Consider the following 6,000-nt stretch of genomic DNA (forward strand, 5'->3'; position numbering starts at 1 on the left):
CTCTCCTATTTAAGGTCTTTTAAAGGCTACTCTGGATCCTTAAGATACAGTCCAAGTTTCTCAATATGAGTTACAAAGCCTTTTGTGATTAGACACCCCACTTTCCCTAACTTCTCCAGCCGCCTCTCTCTCTCCTCACCCCCACTAACACACAGTGTAGGCTCTGACCTACACTTACTGAGCTTCTTGCAATTTCTGGCATATATCCCATTTTCTTTTGGCCTCCAGGCCTTTGTTCAGGCTGATCAATCTGCCTGAGCCCTCACCTCTGCCAGTCAAGCCTCTTTCCCTTGACTCATGTCTGCCTATACATTGGAGGTCTCAATTTAGATATTCCTTCTTCTGGAAGACCCCTCTTCCTGATTCCCTGTGTTTCTGGCAAACACAGGGAATGTGTTTCCTCTCCCTGGTTCTCCCATTATACTCTACTTTCCCATGTATTTGCAATTTTAATTGTTGGTCTTTTCCACTAGACTACAAACTCCCTAAGGGCAGGGTTTGTGTTTAGGTTGTTCAATATTGTATCCACAGTGCCTAACCCATGGATGTATAGAAGCTGGAAAGATAGAAAAAGTAATACTTCACAAAAAGTTTAGAGATCCCCTTTGTAAGGCAACAATGTGCACTGTGCGTGTGTGTGTGTGTGTGTGTGTGTACTATAGATCAAATTTTTCCTTCTTGGTGTTTTGGGATACTACTTGCTGCTACTATGGGTGAAGCCAATGGAAGGGAGTCTATGTTTGGAAAGTTAGAAGACGGGAGGGCTGCTGGTGTCTAGAGTACTCTGGGAATGCTGTTTCTTTGACCAAGGTCTTGGGCCTTGCTGCTCTCCTGACTACCAGATGGTGAGCATATATACTTCACAATGGGGCTAAGAAAGCAGTTACCTGTGTGGCAGAAGGGGAGGGATTTGTCCTTAATTTTTAGTGCAGAAGTAAAACACTTTGGACATTACCATCTAGTCCTCAATATGAATAATTTTATATCATTTTTCCCCAAAGAGCAATTTAAAAATTTTTTATTCTACATATGTAAGATATAACAATGTGGTTTTTAATATACATTGTGATACCTCAATCAAGCTAATTAACGTATCACCTCACATAGTTACCATTTTTGTGTGTGTGGTAAGAACACTGAAGATCTCTGTTAGCAAATTTCAAATAGACAGTACATTATTAAGTATGATCACCATGCTGTACATTAGATCTCCAGAATTTATTCATTTTAACTTTAAAGTTTGTATCCTTTGACTGAAATCTTCCTTCCATTTGTCTCAGCTCCCAGCCCCTGGCAACTACTGTTCTATTCTCTGTTTATTTCTATGAGTTCTGGCAACTACTGTTCTATTCTCTGTTTATTCCACATGTAAGTGAGATTGTGTAGTATTTGGCTTTCTGTACCTAGCTTGTTTCACTTAGAATAATACCCTCTAAATTCACTCATGTTGTCACAAATGGCAAGATTTTCTTCTTTTGTAAGCTTGAATAATATATATATATATATATATATATATATATATATATATATATATGTATATACGTAGATGACAGTTTCCTTATCCATTCTTCTGTCAGTTAGGTGGTTTCCACATCTTGGCTATTGTGAATAATGCTGCAGTGAACATAGGGTGCAAATATCTCTTTGACATACTGTTTTCACTTTATTTTCCAGAAGTGGGATTGGAGGATCATGTGATAGTTTTATTTTTAGTTTTTTGAACAGCCTCTGTATTGTTTTCCCGAATGGCTGTAAGAATTTACAGTCCCGGGCCGGGCGCGGTGGCTCAAGCCTGTAATCCCAGCACTTTGGGAGGCCGAGACGGGCGGATCACGAGGTCAGGAGATCAAGACCATCCTGGCTAACACGGTGAAACCCCGTCTCTACTAAAAAATACAAAAAAAAATTAGCCGGGCGAGGTGGCGGCGCCTGTAGTCCCAGCTACTCGGGAGGCTGAGGCAGGAGAATGGCGTGAACCCGGGAGGCGGAGCTTGCAGTGAGCTGAGATCGCATCACTGCACTCCAGCCTGGGCGACAGAGCGAGACTCCGTCTCAAAAAAAAAAAAAATGAAAAAAAGAATTTACACTCCCGCGTACAGTGCACGAGGGTTCCGTTTTCTCTACAGCCTCACCAACACCTGTTGTCATTTGAGTTTTTATATATCTGTTGGCTATTTGTATATCTTCTGGGAAAAATGTCTATTCGAGTCCTTTGCCCATTTTTTAATCAGGTTATTTGTGCTTTTGGCTATTGAGTTGTTGAGTTCCTTATATGCTTTTGGATACTAGTTCCCCATCAGATATTCGGTTTGCAAATATTTTCTCCCATTTCATAGGTTCCTTCATTTTGCTGATTGTTTCCTTTGCTGTGCAGAAACTTTTTAATGTGATGTAATCCCACTTGTTTACTTTTGTTGCCTGTGCTTTTGGTGTTATATCCAAAAAGTCATTGTCAAAACTAATGTCAAGGGGCTTTTCCTCTATGTTTTCTAAGAGCAAGTGTTGATAATAGGAAGGAAACAACAGGAAATTTAAGGGCAGCAGGACCCTTAACTATCCAAGACTGTTTAAATGGTGTTTGTACTTAAAGTAAAAACTACCTGAGAATATTTTAACATATGCCTCAAGTCAATAGTGTGGATCTGGATTGCAGATTCTCCAGTGCTCAATCATCCTATATTTGTGGGAAAAGAAGTCTGATGTTTCCCAAAGGATTAAGTAATATTGTTTGATGTGGAATAAAGTGCCATGTATATTGAGCTTCTTTAGGAGGATAGTTTTATTTATCTTTTTGGATCTCTGTCAAAATAAATGCAAGGGGAGGGAGGCCCAGTGTTCCACTGGTCCCTTGAACAGAGATGAACCTACTGTGAAACAATGGCTTTTAAGTTTCAGGGGCTCCTGCTTGCATTAGCCCTAGCCATGTATTTACAAGATCATTGTCAAATTTACAGAAGTAAGACATTTTAAACATAATTGATGAATACGCTTATTAAGACCACTGTCTCTTTTCACTCCCACTTCCCTTGATGTCAGGTGGTGCCGGAGTGGCTGTGGACAAAGAGAAGTTGAGTTGGGGATACATTTGGATTACAGGGATATATTCATGTTGTTCACAGTCACTTCTGTATGGAGTTACTACTGGCTGTCCTGATGTAGCAGGGGCTTCCAGGAATATTCTTATAGACTTCTGTGCTAACTCATCTGGCATCAGGACGGTACCTCAATAACAAACTGAAACATCATAAGCTTCAGACTCTGAGAAACCTGGGTCCACCTGCTCAATGAGCATAGTTCTTTGACTATGTAGAGTCTGTGCAAACCTGTGAACACCTCAATTTGGCATCCCAAGTAGGAGAGTGGTGGTAGAGGATTCTTTGATCCTTTGATCTACTGTCCCACATGTTACTGTCCTGGCCAATAACAATGAAAGATCTATTCTGGGAAAACTTTTGGCCTGATTTTACACTATTATTTGAACTACAATCTAATTTAGAACATTTTAGAACATTAATTGATTGATTAATTTAGAACATTTAGAACAAGGAGAAAATATATATGTTTTTTTCAGTTGCTGTGTGTCATCTGCTTTTGTAGCCATGTCTGTAGAGCAAAAAGGGAGTGAGATGACTTGACTGTTAGTCTGTATTAATTCCTAATTTAACACTCCCTAAAATCATTTATTTATTACAAAGACTCTTTCAGCCTATTATATTTTTTGTTGTTTTTATAAAATATTTTTAGTAGAAACAAAAATATTATATAAAAATATAAAAGCTTTCATAAATCCTTAATGTAGACAACAGAAGTTTTTTAAAAAATAGAATCCAATAAGTTTGTTGTAAATTCTTACCTTTTTTGGCATACAGTATATGCATATTATGTTTAACTTAGTTAAAACATTTTATGACAAAAGTGGATCATGTCCATATTGCTTTTAAACTTGTCTTTTTCACCTAACAGTGTGTCTTGGACATCTTTCTGTGTTGTTTTTAGAGGGCTGTCCAGCATTGGGTGGTGGAGGGAGTGGTCTGGTTAATACCATTTAATCAATCAATTCCTTATATTTGGGTGTTTTCTGGTTTTGGTGTTTCTTTTCCTTTTTTTTTTTTTTTTTTTTAAACTGTAACAAATGATGCTGTAATGAGCCTTCTTGTTCATATATCTTTGCACACTTGGGGAGTATTTTTCCTTCTGTAATATAAATTTCCAGCCATGAATTGCAGGATCAAAAGATATTTACATTTAAAAATGTTAACAGATGTTTTCAAATTGCCATCTAAATCATTGTACCAATTTATAGACTTGCCAATAATGTATGAGTGCACTTTTTCTCTACCCTTGCCAACCCAATATTATCAATCACTTTACTCTTTGCCAATCTTGAAAACAGTAGCTAAGGGTTTCTTTAATTTTTATTTATTTAACAGTAAAGTTGGACATCTTCTCATACCTTCATATTATCATATTCTTCTATGGCTTGCCTGTTCATATCCTTTGCCCATTTTGAAAAAAAGCTGATTATTTTCTTATTTACTTGTAAGAGTTATTTGGGATTGCTTGGGATATTAGCCTTTTGTCTTAGCATGATACTTGGTTACAAAGGACACTTACTATTGCATTATTTTAATATTTCTTACTTTTTCATTGGATAACATATCATCACTAAACATACTGCATTTTAAACTCTTAAGTGAAATTCTGCTACGAAAATCCCTTCAATTATAGACTCAATGATTTTGCATGTGGGTTATTAATAGCAATAAAAGGAGATGTTTCATATAGTTAAAAAATTATAGAAGTGACCATTAGTCAAAAATTTACTTAGAAGGTAAACTTGTTCTGCATTAGGGGAGAAGTTGTCACTTTTCTTCCCTAAGCCAAGGAAGGAGCCTAAGTTGGAAGCAAAGGTCCCATTGCCAAGTTTACAAAAGTTCTGTGATTAGAAATTAGTCCTTGTTATAGCAGAGTGCATATCATGAATAGTTCGTTTTTATTTTTCATGAATTTACTGCTCAGTATTAGGCTCTACATTTAATATTTATATCTAGAAAAGTTAAACAATTTTGTTTTGAGACTGAGTTTCACTCTTGTCGCCCAGGCTGGAGTGAAATGGCATGATCTCGGCTCACTGCAACCTCTGCCTCCTGGGTTCAGGTGATTCTCCTGCCTCAGCCTCCTGAGTAGCTGGGATTACAGGCGCACGCAACCACACCTGGCTAATTTTTGTGTTATTAGTAGAGACGGGGTTTCACCATGTTGGCCAAGCTGGTCTCAAGCTCCTGACCTCAGGTGATGCACTCACCTCAGCCTCCCTAAATGCTGGGATTACAGGCGTGAGCCACCGCACCTGGCCACAATTTTTAATTGTATAGGAAACTTGCATTTATGAAGTACTTCTGAATTTAGCGCCTAGGTCAAATTACGTTGGATATGTTTTCATGGAAGCTGTTGTATTCTCTTATTTTGCATGGTTTGGCTCTTAATTGCTTGTAATTCTGGTACATAATGAGCACAAGGGAAATATATTTTAAACATGCATAAGTTAAACTTGCTACAAACATTGAGATTAGAAGTTGCAAACTGACCACTAGGTCATATCTGCTCCACAAGCATCTCGCATAGTTTGAGAACTATTTTGAACTAGTTGCTAAAGCTTAAAAATGGAGGGATTTCTCTTGAAAAATGGAATTTTGGATAATAATGGATTATATATATATATATGTTAGTCATGAACTGTCACTACATAGTAGCTATTATTTTTAGACAGAGTAAGTGCTCTCCAACTTGTCAGAGCTCCTGTCATTCTTTAATGTATTACAACTGGCCCACTTCACTCATGTACCTTATGTAGATTCCTTTTTCGTTATTTGTAGATTTATATATATATACACACACATATATATACACACATACATATATATCTATATATATATATATAGAGAGAGAGGCAGATAGATAAAGAAATTTCTTAGTTTTTTCATTAATAAATACAAGACA

Source organism: Chlorocebus sabaeus, chromosome 4, assembly GCF_047675955.1.
Source record: "Chlorocebus sabaeus isolate Y175 chromosome 4, mChlSab1.0.hap1, whole genome shotgun sequence".
NCBI classification, from domain to species: domain Eukaryota; kingdom Metazoa; phylum Chordata; class Mammalia; order Primates; family Cercopithecidae; genus Chlorocebus; species Chlorocebus sabaeus.